Below are 22,972 nucleotides of genomic sequence, written 5' to 3' on the forward strand. Positions count from 1 at the left end.
TTAATGTAAAACTCATCTCGTTCTTAATTAGTTTCAGGATATTCAAAGATGGTGTGCTATATCTCAAGTAAGAAAGCAGACCTGTACAGACTCAGGAAATTAAAAAAGGATTTAATCTCCATAATATCTTTTACAAACAAGAATGTCATGTCAGAGATTCCTGAAAAATGTCTTGTCGTTGCTGTATATATGGAGACTTCTAATTTGAAAATAGAGGCTGTCATAAATTGAACAGTAACAGACTGTCCTGTGATTGGATTCTGCTTGGTAGGCAGCAATACCAAAAGAGAGGCATGGTCTAAAAATCCTAATACAGTTCTTACATTTATTTGGTTATTCATGAAGCACTATATTATGATAAGTTATCTATGAATTAATCAGAAGTCAGTGAACACTAACAGCAGTGATTTAATTTTGTAAAAAAGCTCATTAACTTGTTGGCTTCTGATCTTTTCACAGCAAAGATATTGCTGTGGAGGGTGCTGGGTTTGTTGTGGGTTTTTTTGTTTGGTTGATTTTATTTTTCTTTTATAAAACAGCTAATCACAATCAAGGGTTTCTAATGTTTCTTAACCTGTCTTTAACATTGAAATTTAAGCAATGCATTTTCCTAACTTAGTCTATCATATAAAAGCTTATATGTCCAAATCACATGGCATGTGTGTTCTGTAAGGTATTAGAAAAGAGTGGCAGAGGACAGACTTGAACTGAAATTTATTCTTCAAATTGGAATCTACAGAAATACAAGTAGTATCTGCATAGATGCCAAATTTACTACCAATGATGAAAGATATTATAGTGAATCCACACTTATAAGTCACCCGGCATAAAATCTTAGTGGCTGAATAATAGAAATTTTCTGTCCATAATGCTGTGAGGTGGGCAGATGGTTGAAAAATTATATGTGATCTCATGCAGTGCATGCTGAGTTAACAAGAGAATTTCATTCAAGAAAAATAGTACATTTTAGTTCCACCATATGTGTGATTATGTTTTCTTCATACCCATGGAGAATCCCTGATGTTAGAAAGCAAACTATGATAGCCCATTAACATGTCCTTTTAAAATAATTCATTTAAATGCAAGACCCTTACATTTTTGCAAAGATAATTTATGCATACAACAAAGATAATAGCTGCAGTTGGTTATTCTTGGGTTTTGTTTTTCCATAGGATTGTGAGCAGAAAACCAAAATAGAAATACTACTAATTTCTCTCCTGCAAACAGTCTTTGGGTCCAGACACTGTTCCTAGATAAAACAGAATGCTGTCTGAGTAAGAAGTATAGGGCAGAAACAGGTAGGAGTCATTTCTTGCCTTCTTCCCAGTCTTCTTCACCAGAAAACCTGCCACACTGGCTTCCTTTAACATTGCTGTCAGAACCAAATTGCAACCGTTACATTGACAGTATTTCATATTATATGGTACCCTCAGTCTTCTAGAGCTTCAGTCCCATCTTTTAAATTTAAATATTTATAGTTGTACAAGTACTTTCGTTTGTATCTTGTACAATAATGGATATGCTACCCCTTAAAATTACAGAGCTCAGATTTATTTGCATACAAAAGTATGTGTTTTGGTTACAGTGACAAAAGGATCCTTTGACAAATTAAAATGACTTTTAAATATATTGAAACAGTTTTGTTATAATCAATAAAAACATAAGTTTCCTTTGGTAAGTACTAAAATATTATTTTTATCAAGGCTTTATGAAAATTTGAAAGATATTTTCCCCTTCACTTTCCAAGTTTGGAAAGTGGATATTATATAATATATAAAACTCATTAAATAATACGTTAGTTCAAATGTAAATGCTACTCTGGAGAGTAGAAAGCAACTGTTTAATTAGTGTAGTTTCAAACTTTAGGCTATGTCAAAACTTAGAGATATATGATCTGATGATACATTATATAATGGTGACAAATTTTCATCTGGTCTTTCCAAATGGCCCTCTCGCATTAGACAATTTAGGTGATGATGTTTCATTTGTTCATTCATGGGAAGAGATTAACCTACATGAAAGAGTTCATGCTGTTACAGAAAGCCTTGAATATTTGAGTTTCAAATTTTTCTCCTTGAAAAGGTGACAAACTGATGATGATGGAGTATTTGGCCCTGACAAAGGCCTTTGGAATCTGCCAGTCCGGAGGTCCATCTCTTAACAAGGCTGTCCTCAGAACATTCCCCCTTGTTCATCCTGCTCTTCAGCCACTGAAGTGAAGCCTGTTGGAGCCTCTGATATTGGTAACGACTTCTTTCTGTCCTCAGTAACACCAGGGGTTATCCAGGATGTTTCACTGAATTATCCTAGATACATTTGGTGTTTTCTCTTGTACTTAGATGATCATTCTAACTTCAGCTTTGGTATCTCCAAGAATAAGCAGACAACAGTCAGAAAATGCCTATGATTCCTTCCAGGTTCCAGTCACACTTTCAAAACTGCACAAGCTGCTTAGCAGTTGCTCAGTATTTTTTCCATCTGGCAAATTTATCAGCCCAGCGTTGGGGTTTTTTAAGGAATTTTTTAGAAACTTCAGATTTTCCTATTTGAAGGAATCCAGTCTCTTATTGCAGCCTCCACATAGGTCTCTTCCTAGGGCTGTCAGTTTTCTCATGAGCTCATTAGGATGTTTTCTTCTGTCAGAGATACTCCATAAATTTGACAATGGTACTGCAGTATGTTCGTACAGATCTTCTCTTTGAATCTTAAGGTACGTACTGGCATATGCTTTCAAAGAAAAGGTCATTTGAGTTATGCTCACAGAAATTAAATTCTCTAGTCTCAAGGTATAAGTAACCCTAGTCTGTCCACAATGCCTGTGAATGGAGTCTACACATCATTAAAATGTCTGGCAAAAGCCCTTTAATATTCTGAAAAACAGTGTGATGTGATGACAGAAAGTGCTTTTACTTTCAATTTCTGGAAACCTTTGTATTTATTAGTCCTATTAAACAGTCAGATTTTTTAAGGTATCATTAAGTAAGCATCCTTTCTTGGGGTAGAGTTTGGATGCTTGTTCTGGGTGTGTTATCTGTCATCATCTGTACCTTACACTTTGGAAAAACAAAAGACTGTATTTTCAGAGAACAGTCTTGTCAGAAAGATCAGAAGACTTAGTGTTTTTCAGCTAACTCAAAAGCAATGCCTTTTGACACTGTTTTGACTGAATTTTTCACTTTCTATGACCTGTATGTGTACAAGTTATAGCAATCTTTTTCTTTCAGTTACGTGACCTGCATCCAAGAAAAATCTCTGTTCTCACTTTTGAAGACAGTGGGAATTTAGAAAATGAGATGAAAGCTGGAGGCTAGGAAAGCCTACGTGCTTCGGGATAGATGGGTTCCACATCCCAGGTAGAATTGTTTTAGCCCTGATGGGAGAATGTTGCCTCTTGTATGCCAAGATGTAGTCATGAGGCAGTGAGGGATGCAGCCTCTTGCTACTATTGCCACTTAACAGAATATTGCTCTCTGTTAGAAAAGAAGTATCTTAGGCTGACCAAGGACAAGAATCAATCATTTCTTCAGACAGAATATGCTTAGGCAGGCTTTTCTGAATAACATTTTTTTTCTGTTTGTTCAGGGTTTTTTGTTTTGTTTGTTTGGGTTTTTTTGGTTTTGGGTTTTTTTTAAGTGGAGTTGCAGAAAGAAGGGAACTGCTTAAAGTGATATTTTCTTTTTCTTTGTGTATGTACTTTTTTTTGCTATTTCACAAACTTTCTTTTTTTAAGCAGAGAACTGTTTAGGGTTGGTTTGCTATAACTTAGAAAAACAAACTCTCCTACTACAATAGCTGCCAACTTAGTACACCTTAGAAGTCTCTTCAAATGTCAGCGAAATACCAGCAGAATACAAAGATACTTTTATATGTTGCTTTGAAGCAAAAGCAGTAGACTGCATTGAATGTAGATGCCATTTAATGAAGTCACTCTTCCCAACAACTTCTTTTCAGCTTGTTTTGTATAGTTTGACTTAACATCAGTAACTGTCAGCCTCAAGAGAATATAAAGATGAGAGGCAACCCGACATAGCTAAATGTGGAAACATTTTATTTAAGAGTTTCTAGTACATCTGCATCCAATTATCAGTACCTTCTGATTTTAGGAAGGATGTATTAGACTTTCAGTCTTTTCTGCAATTGGTTATTTTTGGTTTTGAGGTGGCAAGGCAGTGACGGACATGGGAGATGTACCACCCTTTCTCATCCTGCCTCTTCAGTGGGCTTTAGATTAAGCTGTAATATATTCTGGGCATCATGAATGAGGAGATCCTATAAGCAGGGATGAAATAGACAGCTTTGCATCCCAAAACATAATTTGCTTACAAATATAAATGAGATAGCCAGAAAAGAACAAAAGAAATTATTTCCTTTGAAAATAATTTTTTTAGCTCTGCCTACATAATGGAAAGTGTGGGATTCAAAAATATCCTAGAACATGGAGTTTAGCTCAAAATCTGCAATGCATCAGATAATACTGTAAAAAATGAGAATATATGTATGATGTAACAGTAATTTACATCTCCATAACAGTTCTCTCTAGATTCTCAAATTCCCTAATGCCTGTAAAATACTATGGGTTGTCCATGTCAGTGAGCTGGAAATTATCGTTATCATGATGTACTTGTGAATAAAGCAAGACATGAGGATGTAATGCAATTATTAAAAAGTGTATGGCAAGGAAAAGAACAGAATTTTTATCTACTGCTTCCAGGGTTTATGCTCTAATAACAAGGTTGTTTCTGTAAGCACACTAATAGGGTATAAGGTGCTTATGAAAGTGTACAAGCAAATATATTCTAAATTTGTTTCTGTTATCAGACTGGTTGTGTGATTATGTTGGAAGAATATGATAATAGATGTATAATTATTTGTGAAGAATCCTAAACAATTTGCACAAAGTACTGTTCCAAGGACTTTTCTATGTCTTTAGGTGTATTAGCAAAATATTTTGGTTCCTTTTTAGAATAGTTAAAAACAAGTTGTCCTGTGAACAGAACGTGTATTTAATTCTATTGCCCACAGAATTTTAATCAGCTTCACCTGAGTACGCTCCATCTGCATTAGGTTCTGAAAATTTATTCTAAGTTGGTCTTTTGCACCTTATTGATATCTGAACTTTATGTAGGTGACCACCTCTTTTATTGAAGTAGACCAATTAATCTACATTTTAGCAGACAATAAAGTAGCCTAATTTGTTTTCCTCACTTTATTAGTGACACTCCCAATTTCCTCATTTGTGTCATTTGTAAATAATTGTATTTTTAAAAGAACTTGAAAAGTTATCCAATATTTATTATCGTCTCTGATTCTAATTCAATTTATTTTCAATGAAGTTGAGTTTTGATACTGGTTCAAACTGACACCTATTCCCCTATTGCTGCAGAAGTGTACCTTCCTGTATCTCACTAAAGGAGCATAGCCTGGACCCAGAATACCAGGAAAATGTCAGCATTCTGCTTAAAAGCAATCTTCAAAACATTTTCCTGCTGTTCACAAATTCTAAGAAATGGTCCTTCAAGTAAGAAAAATTTCGGATTACAATTTAAACTGAAACTGGTTTCCATGTTATAGAACTTGAGCACAAGTTAGAATAATAGACTATGATATGAAATCATTGAATGTGATTCTATGAAATTGGCTTCCATGTTATAGAGTTTAAGCAACAAGTTATTACAAATCAAAGGTAATAAACTCATTTGGTATCATTTGAAACAGAAGACTTTTTTTTTTTTTTTTTTTTTTTAAATGTGTATGTCCTTCACATAGCTGTTCAAATAATTTCTGTCTGGGAACAGCATCTAGTATAACACATGCCACTACTTGTCTCCTCCAGTTATTTTCCTATTTTGCATATCTGATTCTCAGAACACTAAAAATCTTTTCTTCACTTTGTATACAGAGTAGTTTCTGCCAGAACCCAAAGGAAAAACAAGTCCTCTAGAAATGAGTATCAGTAATTTTCACTCCCCTGATTAGTCTGGAAACAGACGAGTCTCAAAAATCAGTGTCACATAAAAGGTTCATTGCTCAGTGTGTAAAAAGGAATCTGGTGTGTACTGCTAATTCACAGTGATGTGTGTGATACCTTCTCTGACACACTGAACCATGATTTCCTGCTATAAGACTAACTGCTATTTTCAGTTCTTTATGGCAACTGCTAGTATGGACAAACCACTATTCACTTACAGCATCAGCAATGAGGGGTTCAAGATGCAAAGTGAGAACTGATGGAATGAATTGTTCTTCCTTCTTTAATGACTTAACATTATCTAATATGGTTTGATGCCTGCAGTACCGTTTCTTATAGGAATAACTCATTTATGTGATAACAGCAAACTAACCACTGTTTAACAAAGTGCTTTCTCCTCAACATACAAAAATAATTATTTCCTTAACTGTCAAAACCCAGCTTTTCATGTTGCAGAAGATCTTCACATGGAAATTTCCTTCTGTATTTGGCTTGAGAGGGCCAATATTTCAGAGGGAGTGAAAGGAAAATTGTAATAACTTTTTCCATTAACTTATTCTAGCCTGTGTGGGATCACAAGTCACTACTGTGATTAAAAGAAAAACTTTGTTCCCAGACTTCCCAGAAAAAACAGAAATTCTCTGCACAGGAGACTGAAATGACATGCTATAGCGAAAGGTCAATGAGCACAATGTGTTCTGACTTCTGAACTTGAAATTTTAAGAGTTCCTGTAAAGAAACAGAGAGGACAAAACATGATCTTCTATTCCATCATTGCTGTAAACAAGCCAAAGGGGAATTCTTAAACATATTTGGGTTTTGCAAGGTTGAACTAAAAAGGATTTGACATTTTCAGATATTCTGCTGTTCCTTCTTGATGGTAGATACAAAAATATATCCTGAGAGTTGGGCAAGAGTCGACACAAGTGTTGAGGAAATGTTGCTTCCTTGCCAATAGAGTTTGTATTATTTATTTAACATACTAATTGAAAAGAAAGCGTCAAAGTTGCCCATGAAGTGAGTGAAGGTACTTCCACGAAGTAAACAAGGTGAATACGCTAGGATGATTATTTTCAGAGGACTAACAATATATGACATGTGATGTGAGCCTTGACTGGTCACTGCAGTAATCTCTGAAGCTTTGTGATACTCCTTAAAGACCCTTTTAGCAATTTTAAAGAAAGCAAGATAAAAGTGCTTTTAGGCCAAAACCCGAGTCTATGCAGCTGGAAAAAACACAGTGTTTTTCTTTATTTTATAATCTGCTTGAATTTGTTCTGTTTACAGATCTGAAAAACAGTATTGAGAACAGGAAAGCAATTCTCTGCACTGAAAAAAAGGTATTTACCTGTTTGCAAACAAAGTATTTAATTGCATTCTAGGTCTTTTTTGATTTGCTCTCTTTTGACCCAGCTCCCAAAGTCAGTGTTTCTGCTTGTTTTTTCAGACATCGTTAGCCATTGACTTTTCCCACAATACTTTAACAATAAGTGATTTTGTCATCTGTCAACATATTTGTTGTTTTACAAGTGGCTAGGTTACGTTCAAGTCCTTAAGTTCTGACCAGGCTTGTTTGATTAGAATATTGTGTTAAATTTCAGTTTTGACATAAGAGTTGTTTGATTATAGGGTTTGGTGGGGATGGGGGTTACTGTTTTCACCCCGAGTCTGGAGAAATTTACAGCTGGTTATTCTTTAGTCTCATATCATAGCAGAAGTCAATGAAACAAACACTGATCTTGGTCATAATCTGATTTCTCAGTCTCATCAGAATATTTAATGTCCGAATTTCTTTCATTTTACAGTTCAAATGTGTTCTGATTAGTTCTAGAAAGAGATGTGACCTTAGATCTCAGCTGAGATGCTTTACCTTTGTGTTTAAAAATCCCATATTTTAAAAAACTCGTTTCTCACGTATAGCTGAAGGAGACATTTTAAAAGGGTTACATAATAGTACAGAAAATGTTAGTCCTCAATAGTTATTCTTTAAAGACTTGTAGAAATGGCATTTCAAGATTTTATATTCATTGTGTCATATTGATTTCCGGTGCCATTTCAGTTTGCAAAATATTACTCTTCCACTGCAGGCACTCACATTTCAGCTGCTTCTTTTCATTTGATACTAGGGCCAAATTATGACTTCATACATGCTGCCATTGAACTGTCTTGAGGCTGTGCTCACGAGAACACTAGTGAGCATTCATTTACAGTGATTGAGCAATGCTTATATGATGTTAACTGTGAATTGCTTTAATATAATACTGGACACAAAGCAGTAGCTACTGCTGGCCACTCACAATCAGCAGTTTATTTTTCTTCCCTGCAGGCAGTGGGCTTGATTGCATACCCGGTATCAAACCAGCAGTTTCAGTATACTATTTCTTGTACTGAAGTACCACTTTCTAATTACTGGTAAACAGAGAAGTGAGAGAAAGAAACTATCTCTGCATGATTTTATGTCTGGTTGTGGATTGTAGTTCTGTGGTTGAAGAAACTTTGTTACCCTCCTAGGAGTCCTGTACATCAGTTTCCTTATAGTGAACTGACTGGAAAGCTTTCACAGACATATATTTCAAGTTATACTTCAGAGGAGGAAAAAAAATGGGGACAGTGATGTTAATTATAAAAATGGGTGAGGATTGACTTGAAGAAAGGGTATATTTGATTACCACAGTAAAGGGATCCGTTTGCTAACGAGAAGCATATATCATTAGTAGAAGTTTGCCATTCAATTCATTTGTAAAGTAAAAAATAAGATTTTATTCAGAACAAACATTTTCTTTTATCTTGATAATCAAAAGACCTCTTGCCAAAGTAAAAATGACACTTGACGTCTCAAAGCAAGTGCAAAGATGAACTGGAATAAAAACATCACATACTCAATTTAAATAACAGAATTCCAAATACTCAATTAAAAAAAAAAAAGTAATTTCAAGCTAATTATTCTTAGGCATAACATTCATTTTACTTCTACAAATTATTCTACTGAAGTCACCATACCATATGTATAAAAATGGCCATTTTTGCTTGACACCAGATTTACCAATTTTGGGTATGTGAAAGCTGTTTTCAATGGTGGCTTAGTCACTCTGTATACATTCTAACACAATGGGACTTGTGTATTTCTGCAGTTTCATACCAGACTTTCAAAGTCACAGAATCTCCTAAAGACAGTGATAGATGCTGAGAAGGATTCTGAAGAGCATCCAGCTTGCTGTAGGCTAGGCACAGGGAGAAAGAGGTTGTTACTTGAGCTAGATTTGCCAGGTGACAGTTACACTGTCACGAAAAAATTATTGGCCAGATTGACCCATCTGCCTTCTGGTCTTTGTTAACTGCCAGAATAATGGGAGAGCCTGGCCCAGTAACTGTAACATATTAGTTACTTGCACTCTATCTTCTTGGCAGGCAGATGTTCTATTAATTAATTTTTTCTGTAGTAATTCATCACAGAATATTTAAGTCTTGTGGCTTGTGATTTGGAAAAGGAATACTCATTTTCCTAGTTCATGAGGCAGAAACAGAACAGGACCAGATGGTCCAATGTGGCAACGTTAGATAGCAATGAATAGCTACATCTAGATTGCTTCAATCTACCACACATTGTTCAAAAACACTCTGTGTGTACGTGTGCCTAGGTTTTCCCCGTTCTCAGAGCTTTACAATTAGACCACAATAAGAACTTTTGATACCACAAGCAGGAATGCATATAAACATTGGCAGTGTCTAAGTTTGCTTGTGATTGGCTTTGGCTCCCAATGTCATAAAGTAGCCGCTTCTAGTTCATCAAATAAAGTCACATGGTGGACATGCTGCTATTTGTTTTCCTCCTTGCAACTGAGCCATAATAGCTACTCCTATAGGTTGTCAACCACTTGGCTTTCTCAACTCAGAAAGATCTTAGAAAATTATACTATATATAGTATCATTAACTTTGTTAAACTTGTTTCTTTTTTCCCTCAGCAAATACGACAGCCACTCAGCTGTGCTATATGGGACAATGGTCTTGACAGGAAAGATTTTTGACATTCAGTCATTGCAAATTAACAAAGCACATATTTTCAGGTGATTTCACATCATCTATTACAATAATAATGAAAGTCTTGCCTTTCATCATCGTATTTGTTTATTAGCCACAGCACAGTTTTTCAACATACTGGGGTTTTTTCCTTTCTATACTAAAAAAAATGAAATGGAAATCTAAGAAACTAGCAATGAAAAACCATCATTTAGATCACAACACATCTATAAAGGAGATCTTACTTTTTATTCTCGATCAAAATTATTAAGTTAATTTTGACTTTTTTTTTTTTTCAATATTATTTATTTTCATGCTTAGGCCAGACATGTCAGATCACTCTGCCTGCTGAAGTATCTCCTGTATATTCACCCCTTCTTCTCCATCTGTCTTTCCCCTCAATGAAAGTTGTTTGAAGAAGTGGAAGCCACCAAAAACCGCCAAGGATATGTTAGCTGAATTCAGAGTTGGAAGAGAACCAGCTACACTGTAAAGTACCATCATCTTAATTATGTTTCGCTTATACTACATGAGTTTGTAGATTATTTTAAAAAGATCTTACGCTCCAGCTGTGTTTTACTCTTCCAACCTGATATTAAATCTTTTCTGTTCTAATCTGCTTTTAACATTCAAATTCCTACGTAATTTTCTACAATTTACAAATTTGAAATTGGTTATTGCTGGCACTGAAATGTAGAAGTTAATTGCTTATCTGGGAGAAAAAACAAAAGCATCAGATTAAAATGAAATCATATGATGGATTTTTCTTTGTGGAAGTTAATTCATATTCATTGTTGCTTACATCTGCATAAACAGAGGTTAGTTACTCTTAACCATTCTGCAGAACACAGGTACTTTTAACATTTCCAAACCATTATGCATCTTTCCAGTGACTTTTCTCTTTTTGTCCAGATTGAAGTAACGTAATTATTTTAAACAGAAGAAGGCACCCAAGAATGATGATATTAGATTACTGTTCCCCAATTTATATAAATGACGTACGTCTATAACCACAGCACCCATGTTCTGTTGATGTGGTGTGAGCTCAGGCTCTCTGCTACTATTCATGGTAAGTGCTTGGGGAAAGTAAATGAAAATTCATTTCATATTTGGGGATTCAATTATTATATCTTAGTTTAAGTTATTTGAAGAGCTTCACAGAAACAAGGCTTCTGCTCTGCTTTTTGAAGCTCAGGTCTTTTTGAAGTTCAGGTGCTCCATGTTACTACTTTTTGAGTGGAACCATGAAGTTTCTTCCCTTTGAGATGTTTCAAGGTGTAACAGAAGACAGATAAACTAATGGATGATGTGGTTGCTTATGCTACTTGTAAAAATCCTGCTGGATTGTAAATGTTTCCGTCATTTGACCCATTCATTCTGCCTTTCCTAAATGCAGGTGAGTTTGTGCTGTCACAGGAAAATTTCTGTGTGCAGGAAGTATAAGACCCACATTTTTAAAGTGCAGAGGGCAAGAGACTTCTCTTAGCTGTCCTGGAAAGGGTGTGTCCATTTGGATTTTAGATGCTTGCAACATTCAGAGATTGCCAGAAAGGAAGTTTGGTCTAAATAGAACAGACAATATCATTCCTGTAGCTGAAGGAGAAATATTATATATATGCATAAACATAGCATGATGTTTAAATGTGACACTATATCTGACATGATGCTTTTTCCTCCTTTGTTCTCAGTTATTATGTTCTTGTAATAAGTCTGGTTAGGTAGAAATTTCTAGAGGGAGGAAAGTTTGCTCCTATGTCTGTGGGAGCTAGGGAAAAACTCAAGGGAGAAAAAAATTAAGAGACTACAGGTTTGGGCAGGCAAATACTTACAGCAAAGAGCTGGGAAGCTGCTTACAGCTCATGCTGAGACTGAGAGTGCTTGAGGAGCTGGGAAAAGGCAGCCAGGCCACAGAAATGACGAGCAGAATTTCCTGGGGACTTTGCAGTGTTTCCTGCACCTCAGAAAGTCACAGCGTTGACTGCAGCCAAAGCTGAAAGCAATAATCACCTGCAGGGACATGAGAGACGTTGAGAGCATTGTTTATCTCCCTTCTGCTTATATGTTTTCCTAGTGTCTTTGAATTTTGCGTTTTAAAAAAATATTCTTCCTAGTTTGTTTTCTAATAAAATCTTTGTTGTTACTGTGATCAAGATTAAAAGTGGTTTCATATTCCTTGCAGACAAATTATAAATAGATCCACCTCAAAATAGATAGGAGTGTCACCAGTAGGATTTAAATCTGAAAATCATAAACATGCTTTCTTCTGTATATTGCTAGATATGCACAGACTTGAGATTTACTTTGTTACCATGGCTATAGTGGAAAAAATCATGGACTGCATAGGAAAACTGTTGAAACTGCTTTCTAAATCCATTACTTCTAGTAGTAAAGTCTTTTGGTAATTGAGACTAAAACTTTTCTTAAAGGCCAAATTTCATTTAAAGTGGAGATGCTAAATAACCCTAAGGGCAAAAAAAAGTGTGATTCAGAAAGATTACAGAACTATGCAAAAAGTAAATTTGACACGGTCTTATCCACACAAAAGTATGTTATTTTAAAAGGAGATAGACAGATGTCATGTACTCCATTATATTTTCACAATAAGGTAGTACATACAATTGAAAATATTGCAAGAAAAGGAGAATAATTTTGCAGAAGTGATTTCAGGAACTCCCTTGGATTCACAAGTTAGGATTTTGCTGTAATAAGTGATAATGCAAAATAACATTATTCTGTAGCAGCAGTACTGCTAGACCACTTCCACAAAGATGTTAATAGGATTTTCAAACTCTTTCATGTCCACAAACAATGGTTGAAAGTCCAAGATTTACTCAGCAGGTTTATAAGATGTGTGTAAAAATACCCCCTAAACCTTCCTAACACCATATCCCCAAGTGCCAGATACTCCCTTATTCTGTAATCTTCATTAATTCATTTAAAATGGTATTTAGGATTATTGTATGTCTTAAAAAAATATATGTTTGGAGATGCTTAAAACCTTATGTAAATTATATAACTCCTCAATAAGTAACTTATCCAACATGGTTGCTCATACTGGATATATTTACACAGACTTCTCTGTCTACAAACGAGGCTTTCAAATATGTGGAGTATATGGAATGCGAGCAACTCTAAAAAGACTTTTTTATTAAAATATGATATTCAGCTGACTTAAATGTAATCCATCAAATTATTCTATTTTGCCTCTTCAGGTGCTCAAATACTTAATCTTTTTCTAAGGCATTGAAATATTAAAATGTATTTTTACAAAAGTCCAACCTTAAAGTACAGTATGCTTAAACTCGCTCTAAATTAATTCAGAAAAGTCTCTCAGTCTTTTCTAATAATCTGTAAACTCAGAGCAGCTGCAGAAGAGTGAATCCTCCTGATGGAAGACGAGCCCACAGGTTGTTACCCAGTACCGATAAAAAAGACACGGACATGATTAAATTGACTGAAACGCATTTCTAAAGTGATGCTGGACGATCTAATCTGAGCAGTTTGTGCCATTTTTTCAATTTCCTTTGTAATAATTGTTTTTATTAATTTATGGTTAATCTTAAATGTTTTTAAGTGGTTATACTTGAGTTCTCAGCAGTTTCTTCAGTATGCTTACACTGCCACCTATAGGGTACATTTCTTTTTTCCCCCTATACAGTTACATGCAGTAATTCGGCACATGCAAAAGTTGTGCTATGTAACATTTATTCTGTTTCAGTTACGAACTACAGAATAATATACATCTAAAGAGTGTGGGGAGTTTAAGAAAACAGCATTTTCCTGACAGATACAAGTACTATAAGATAGATTTTCCCAAGCAAATGGATGGATACTCAACTTCATACCTTAAGAAATCAATATCAAGGCAGCTTGCTTCATTAGCCCAAATGCTGATGCACAGGCGAATATTATGTTGGTCAACTGTCTAAGTAGAAGTACATGGTAAGAATATTCCTTTATGTCCACAAAATAGTTTCTAGGTGCTGTTAAACATTGTACTTAATTCTGAAAGGCTTGATTACTCCCAGGTTAACATTTTTTCCACCATTACCAGTCTTGTGACCACCAGTGAGAAGGTGGTCAGCCATAGGGCTTTCTGCGACCAATAACTTGAGAGAGATTACATATATATGTATATGTGTATTTAAAATTATTTTTTTGTTTTCCTGGCTTTTACAACTTTTTTGATAGAATGTATTATATGTTGCATAAAGGCAAAGAAACAATATAAACATCAAAATAAAAATTTCAACACACAGTACTCTGGCTTTGATGCTATTTCTTTGGCTATTATTGCTGAATGCTTTACCTTTTGATAAGTCATGGTCCACTATCACATACATCTCTGGCAGGATTAGTCCTGGGGAAAATGGAAGAACCAGGAGATGGAAACCTTAAATAATTTGTTTGCCTGAGTTTAATTCTGTAAGTATAGACTTAAAGTTAGAGATTGTTATGTTAACCTAAGATAGTAGGCAAGCTTTTACATTTTCTGTTCTTGCTACAACATTTATTGAACAAATTTAACGCCTTGCAGTGTCCTTTAAAAATACTGGGGTTTTAAGAGTGTTCACATCTGAACATGTAGGAAAGTATCTTTAAAATTAGTATGAGCCTTATTCCTATAAAGTGATGTAATTTCTTTAAAAACAATGAAGTCTGGAGAAGGACTGATGGGCAATGAATACTGTAAGGATTATGAATGAATTGAAACCTTTTTCATAATCTGCATAAAGTTTCTGGGAAGAAGCATGTGAACATATTTATCTTCTCATCTATGAAATTAATATTTTTTGATTGTAATCAGAATTGCTTTCAATTTATCATCCAGTTCATCTCATATTAAAAAGTAATAATAAAAGACAGAAAACAAATCCTGTCCATTTTGATTACAATCTCACACTATTAAAGCACAATATTTTGTGACAAAGGAAAATAACTAGGGCTTCTAATACCATACAAATTTCAAATCAGTACACATTTGTCATCCATAAACTATTGATACCCTCATAAAGATGAACTTTATAACTCTCAGGTGCAATGCTGTACACCGTGTAGCAAGCTAGTGTGTTGAATAAACGATTCTTACAGGTTAAAAAAGCTTCTCATGATAAAATCTTGGTGCTAGTACATCATGATTGTAAGATGCTCTATGATTAGGAATTTGGGGCATGAGAACCGTAAATCTCAGTAAAAGGTGCTTATTTCAAGATGTATAATGTTGCTCAAAGTGAAGTAGTAAAATGCTGTCCCATCTTAAAAAAATCTCAACAGTCCCTAGGCCAGACAACCTGGAGTTTTTGCAACCTGAAGACCGGAGAGTCAGGTATTACTTGTTCTGAGTCTGGTTTTATCCTGTTCAATTTATTTTTCTGTGTTTCTTTCTTTGAGGTTAGCCTATTTCATTAGTTGGTCTTCCTCCGTCTCTTGCATTCCTTTTCTGCTTATGTGTTGTTTAAGGTGATTTAATTTATTCAGCAGAAGCTGTTCACCCTATTATTTGTTTTGGTTTGAGTTCAGTCTAGATTTACTTATGCTAACTTTTGCTCACACCATCTGAAGGATAGTTGGTCTACAACTTAATGCTTATATTTTAGCAAGCTCAATTATTTGAATTATTTTCTCATCACACTATTTTTTGGAGCTTTACTTTAGAATTTAAACTTATTTTCTTGTAAAAATTGAGGCTGATTTTTTTTCATATTTTGCAATTTCATCCACTTCATGATTGTAAGATATCAGGGAATGGAAAAGAAATCAATTGTCATCGTGCTGGTAAACCAGATAAGCATATTCTCATACACATAAGGAAAAAGTAAACAAAGAAGATGAAAATAAATTACAATTTACCTATGAATTTGTTATTGAGAGCTTCTCTTTGCAATTCTTTCCTTTTATAGTCAATAAAATGTAGGATTTTGCGGTTTGGATTTGTTTTGTTGAAAGTTCAAATTATTGTTCAATTTAAACAGGCTAATAAATACTACCTTCATATGTTCCAAGGTTTGAAACTCCTCTCATTCGACATGGCCAGTGAACCCATTTGGCATAAGAAAATACTATTTGTTACATTTCTCAAGCATAAAACTTGGTTTGTGTTTCTTCTGATCTGAAAGATAGGAACTTGCTCTTACAAAGTAAGCATTGAGATTTTTGTCTCTGCTAGAAAAAATTTGCAGGAATAACCCAACTGTTAATACGTTTTTACATAATATCATTCTTGTATTGACTAACCCTTAATACTGTTGTCATGTGTGTAGCAACTGAGTCCAAGTATTGAACATTTATGCATAATTGCTTGTTTCCTTTACCTTTCCCATTTTATCTTCCTTAATGTTAACTTATGTTTTTATTTTTTCCTGCTATTTCTACAAAATCCTCCCAGCATTATCACTTTCTAGAAGTTTTTTCTGGTATCAGAATTACTGCTAAATGCTTTGAGAGTGGAACTGTCTCAAAAGAATTTTGTGTATTAATTATATATTCCCTTGTATGTATATTACACAAAGAATGTAATATTAGAACAAATTTAATGTTTAATTTCAATGCACTGAAAACATAGCAAGAAATGAATGCAGGTTTGTATTATTTTCTACTTTGCATACCTTGGCATTGTTTGTTGGTTCAATCCTGCTGTTTTAAAGAAGTCTAGGTGGATCCAAAATCATAGCTATTTATAATTCAGTTTGACTTGCAGTGCATTTTTCAATTTGCCAGCTGGCAGTTGATTTCTGCAATCCAGCTAAGAAATTCTCTGTTGATGGCAATATAATTGTGCCCATGCATTTTTTTTCCACATAAAAGTTACTAATGAAAAAGTGATGCAACAGAACACCTAAGCATGTCACAGGTGTTGAAATCACAATACATACATATAGTAAAGCATACATTTCTGCTAACACATGCATTTTTCAGTGCAAAGAAGGACTTGCTTTCTGAAAAATGTTCTTTCTCCATGTCATACTGAGGTTTCTCTGCTGCTCAGCCAGCACAGTGTGCAAGCTTGTGGCTCTCTGGCCCCCTGGGGCCCCGCTGGTTTGGTCCCCGGCGGTACTCAGCAGTGCACAAATGTGCACGCTGTGTTGCCAATTGTAGGCCAACACCCCCAAGCAGAAGGGAGGGAAGGTGGCACACAGCTGCACTCCCTGGACCTGCACAGCCCGCCTGGTCCACTGGCAGCTTCAAACCATGGCATAACAATCAAGCTGAATGCTTAAGTAAATTAGATTACTTACTCAATTTGACAAGATATTTATATGCTCAAATTGTGGTAGGATTAACTGTCAATATGCTGTTCATACAGAAAATGTCAGGTCCCTGAGAGTATTTATGGGCCTCGGTGGCACAAAGCGGCCTTCCCAGGGGCCCTCCTCCCAGGCCCATGGTCCTGGAGCCCATGTCAGCCCCCCCGGGTCCTCAGTCCTGCCCCCGTGACACAATAGGTGTTGGTCTCCAGATCTGCCACCGCCAGGCCTGGCCTAGCCACAGACAACCTGCAGGTTGGCATCCTGGGTCCATCCCTGTCCCCACAGCCCTGCCTGGCTCTCCCAGGGCTGTCCCCTCCCCAGGCCTGATCCCGCCTGTCACCCACCAGCTGATAGCCCAGCAGGGCTCAGCCCCCACCCCAGGGAGCAGCCGCCCTCGCTGCACTGCCAGCAGGGCTGTAGGTGTATGGGGAGATGAAACCAGCACCATCTATAATTACACAGAAAGGGCTTCATTTAGTTTAGGTTTTGTGCTCTTTTTTAAACATTTTTATCTCATGATAACTTTTTATTAAAAAATATTTCTTTTTTGGACTGTTATATTCTGTCTGGCTTAGAGCCAAATCTCACAAAGGCCACAAGTGTTGGAGACCCGCCATGTTATGGCGCTAACACCAGTGTCTTGAGGAACAGGATTAATCATGCAGGCAATTAGCTGATTAAAGAGGTGCAATTTCCTTAGACTGTCAGTGTACCTTATTTTTCTCAGAATATCTGATTTAAGGTCTTCTGATGCTACAAGATTTAAGAACCAGCCATGGAAATAATTTGGACTATATGAAACTTATTTACTATTGTGTAAACGCAGCTGGCACCCAGGCTGTACCTTTGGTACACCACTGCCATGTCATTTAAGATAAGAAAAATGTAGTTGTAGAAAAGGGACTCTTTCCAAATATGCTTTGTCTGGTAGTTTATATTCTAGCACTGTAACAGAAAAGCTGAAAAACCTTCCAATGTTTGGTCAAATGTAATAACTGCTCCTCCCGCTAACCTTTTGAATTAAGGTAGTACAAATACTGAAGAAGTTGTTATTAAAACTGACTGGGTATGAATGTTAATTAAATATTAATTCATTTCATGAAGGTTTGTTACAATCATTGAAACCTTGTTTTAATGTAACCAATACTGCTGATGGAATGAAAACAAAATTAAATAAGTTACAGAACACATCAACTTGGCAGGAAATTTTAAAATGGGACAGAACTGGAAATGTTCTTCATAAAAGTTCTCTTCAAAACATTGGCTGTTATTGCAAAATCTATACCATGGATGTAAGAACTGTCATTTCAAACAAAAAAAAAAGGTACTTGTAGTCAAATATTCCCTTTATAAAAACGGCAAACATTTTTTTTAAAAAAAGCTAAATCACCATAGTTTTTTTTAAATTTCAGAGCTATTCAAATAATATATTTTTCTTGCATCAAGATATGATCACATTATATCTTTATTGATTCAGATAATTATTTTTTTCTTTCACTATCACCAGGGGACAAGGTGCTATTTCAATAGATGCTATTTCACTCATATATTCCTAGTTCATATTTAAAACATTATTTCTGTCCTAGTCAGATCATGTAACAGTGAGACAAGTAAAAATTGTAACTTGAATTGAATTAGGGTAAATACATTAACTTAACTTCTCAGAGCTCATTCTAAGAGAAGAGGAGAAAAATCACCCTAGCGATAAAAATACTTATATTTTATGGGGATATTGTAGCAGTACAGTAAGCTACTTCCACTTAACAGACTGTATTAACTGTATTGCAACGTTTTATTATTATTATTATCATCATCATAATTGTTATAATATTATCCACTAATAGACTGAAAGTGTCAGGTACAGCATCCCTTGTTCTCAGCTTCTGTCATTTTTAATTTATGCTGATTGATTTATTTACTGTCATTAAAAAGTATTGCACATTGCAGTTGATTGTAATTAAGATGCATGCATTCTTAATGTAGCTGCTTAACTATGACTGTTTCAAAAATCAACATGACCTCTTAAAGAATATGGGCTATTTGTTATTCACTGTAGAAATGTGTATTGCTGCAAGTGTGCATGTGTTCAGCTAAGATAGGCTTCTAAAAATATTAGATGTGCAGCTAAAATTTTATCAGAGATCTTTTGCTTTAGACGATTGTCCTTCCATCAATTGAGAATCTGTTGTTTTGCCATTACAAAAGTTTACTTGCATTTTGAGCTAACAATTACCCAAATACAGCAATATCAGGAATGGGATATCATTGCAGCGGACCATGTGTTCAATAGGAAATTCTTTCTTAGTAAAATTATCTTATCTATGAGTATCATTGCTGAAAATCTTTCAGACAGATATGTTATTGTTCATAGGCAACCTTTCCGAGACTGCAAAGGCAAATATGGACCTAACTGTAAGTATTTTTTCACATTTCATCTTTAAAGTTAGAGTCAGTTGCAGAAGTATTCGTGGAAACCTTTAGTAACAATGAATTAAATGTCAGTGTTGCAATATACTTAAACAAAACCAAGACTTTATATCATTGCAGCCTTTCTTTACCAAGTAACTTAGTGTTTTTTTTATGGTCTTTATTAAAGATAATAAACAAAACAACTAATAGTAAGTCTACAAGTCTTTGTTTTCCCTAAAACATGAGGGTTCGAGACCAACATTTTCTTAAGGAAAAAGAACGCTAGATCACTAGAGATGATCTACTCAAATTTAGAACTGTGGTTTTTTAAAAAAACAGTATATATTATATCTATATATATAGTTATACTAAGTTATACTCGTTATACTAGTTACATATACCTATATATACACACTAGTTATATATATAATATATATATATATTATATGTACTAGTTATATATATTATATACCAGTTATACTAAGAGGATATATACATATGCTTTTAGAGGAATATTTGCTTAAAATTGGGTCTGAGTAGTTAGGTCACTTAGAGGTGAAATGATCAAAGCACAGAAAGAAATGCAGTTTGTACTCCAAGAGAACAGTAACGTACTACACATCAGAATATGACAGGTGGATTTAGAATGTCTTTATCAAAGAAAAGGGAGTAAGTTCTTCACTTCCCTTTTCCACGGTCTTTCGTTTTCTCCAAAATTTGTTACTTGCCTATACAACATTACAGAATAATGACTGTTACCCACCATAAAAAAAAAGACTTGTTTCTCTTTCTTTCTGGATGAAGTAAAATGTCACAATCACTCAGTTTTGTTAAAAAGTGTTCAAAACTTAATCTGGGAAGTTTATCATGGTATACAATACTGGACTGGAAAAGACAAAGTAGTTGTCATTTCTGTTCAAATGTATGTGCATCAGCAGTGAAGTTCAAAAAGTTGTGTTCATCAGTCAGTCAGTAAGAATACTGCCACTGTAGAAAAATTGTTTAAGCATGATCATATAAGTAAATTGTGGAAACTGATGGGTTTGCTCCCTTACAAAGTTAGGAATATGCATTCAGCAAAATTTAGAGAATTTAAATATGAGGTTTAATACTTTTAATAAGAGTTTTATTATTTGCATAAGGATTGCACTGAAGAAAGAAGTTCAGCTGACCATTTCACTTATTTCATTTAATTTTTATGTTTGTGTACATAGATGCATTTTGGGTTTCCATTTAACTGGATTTTAATACATACGTAATAAAAGGTATTGATTATAATGAGAGAGAAAACGGCTTTGCAAATAAAGGATTCTTGATTCTCTTATCCCAAGAGATATACACCCATCTGTTACTACACAAATAAAGGAAAACAAGTACAGAGTTAATGCTCTGAAAAACTTGTTAATTTGTTGTACCGTGAAAAGTGGTTGTAAAAAAAGAAAAAAGAATTGTCTGCACATGATAATGTGATACTGATGATAAACAATGATAACTGATAAGGACTTTGTGTCATTTACATTATAAGTATATAGATTAGCAAAACATGTCCCTTAAATTTGTACATGTAACACATGTTTCCACACACGGTAAATATGCTTTCTATTAACAACTATGCAATTAATACATCCATCCAGACTGCTAAGGTAATGTGTTATAAGAGTTTTCCTCTAGTGGAAAATTCTGAGGTTACTTTAAGCAATTAGTCTATATTTGCTGAATCATATTTTCACACAATTTCAGTGTAGTTTCAGTATTTTCCTGGGGTTTTTACATGGCTTTCAGTTAGCCCTTGTGTCATGCAGAAAAGCAGTAAACCTAGTTGGTGTCTTTAATCCATTGTACTTTGATATTCATTCTCTTTGGCTCCTTAAGAGCTAGTATGCATGATAGAATTTCTCCATAGGTCATGGTTTTCCCACCTAAGTAGAAGAAACTCTTCCTCTGGGAGGTGTAGAGAATTAAAATGTCATATGTCAAGTGGAGTCTTTCCTGAAAGCTTTGCCTGTCTTGTTTTACAGTGCCTGTTGAGTTCCACACTAGTCAAAATTACAAGTAAAGACCAGCTTATAGTAATTAGAGATATGTCGGGAGCACTACTTCAGGTACAATTAAAACATCTAAGTCCTTCCAAACTGTATGATGTTATTACATATTCAACTCTTTATCCATTCCCTTGAGAGAAATAATACTGGAATAGCCATGATTGGCTCACCTAGTAAGTAGGACCAAATGAATTTGAGACTGCTCAGCCTGCAGACAATAATACACACTAAAGCTGTTTACAATTACCATTTCTCCACAAGGATCCAGGGACTGTAGTGGTAAAGAAGGAGTATGTAGTTAAAGCTAAAAGTAGAAGTGATTTTTCTAATTTAGTGGAGCTGTTGATATACTTAAGAATTAAATGAGTATTTGAATGCTCACCTTAGTAGGAGCCATTCCCCGGTGCAGCTGCAGAACTGTGCCATGGTGCAGAATATGTGTAGTCATTTGTGTGGTCATTTCTGTGGAGCCCTAACCCTTAGTGACGGCCATCCTTTCTGAAGTTGTATTGCGGGTAGTTCTGAGGGACAGAAAACCTCTTCAGAGAAAAATCGCATATCAGATGATAAACGCTGTATATTAATTTTTATTTTTAGTTCCTTTTTAGTCAGTTATGTAAATGATGAAGAGCTTAACTCTCCTGAATTATCAGCTTTCAGTATGCTGAACAGAGTTATAGTTTGCCCTCATTTTAAATCGTTATTAATGTGTTTATGACATTGAAAATGGGTTACTTCACTAAATGCATCATTACAATTCAGTGTAACATACTTCTGTTTTCAGTGTTATATAAAGAAAAAAAACCTGACAGAAGGGTTATAAACAGGCACTATTACTGGCAGCCTATTTTACAAATGAACAAGTTACAGTTTTAGAAGAGTAGAATTTGTGCCAGAAAAACAGATTTTGATAACTGAGCCTGTCAGGAACACCCTGAAGGTCAGCATATCTGTGGATGAGACCTGCTGTAGAGCAAACAATTTACTGGATGATTCAGCAACATTTCTCAAGGAGTGTATCATTCATCATTGTTATAACAACTGAGAGGCAAAAATATGATTAATTTCTTTTACTATTTTGAAGATTTGGGAAGCATACATCAATTTCTTTGTTGATCAGATAACTCATTTCTGAAACAGATCTAAATCCAAAACCCCAAGCATTTAATAGGAATGTAATTTTTAAATTGCCTGCCAATTTGATTTACATTTCTTGTTTGTTGTTTCATAATGCAGTGTATTTCTAACATTCCTCATGTGGCCATTGATTATATAGAAACTGAATAAA

At 34.9% G+C, this 22,972-nt stretch overlaps 1 long non-coding RNA gene across 1 annotated transcript; it reads right to left on the reverse strand.

Moving 5' to 3' along the window:
• Positions 1 to 1,086: 1,086 nt before the first annotated feature.
• LOC119157146 lies at positions 1,087 to 22,204 on the reverse strand. The gene is made up of 3 exons (XR_005107406.1): positions 22,067 to 22,204; positions 11,816 to 11,993; positions 1,087 to 2,727 (listed from the first exon to the last, which is right to left on the reverse strand). It is a non-coding gene; the product is annotated as an uncharacterized LOC119157146 (long non-coding RNA).
• Positions 22,205 to 22,972: the final 768 nt, after the last annotated feature.

Source organism: Falco rusticolus, chromosome 14 (genome assembly GCF_015220075.1).
Source record: "Falco rusticolus isolate bFalRus1 chromosome 14, bFalRus1.pri, whole genome shotgun sequence".
Classification (NCBI taxonomy): Eukaryota; Metazoa; Chordata; class Aves; order Falconiformes; family Falconidae; genus Falco; species Falco rusticolus.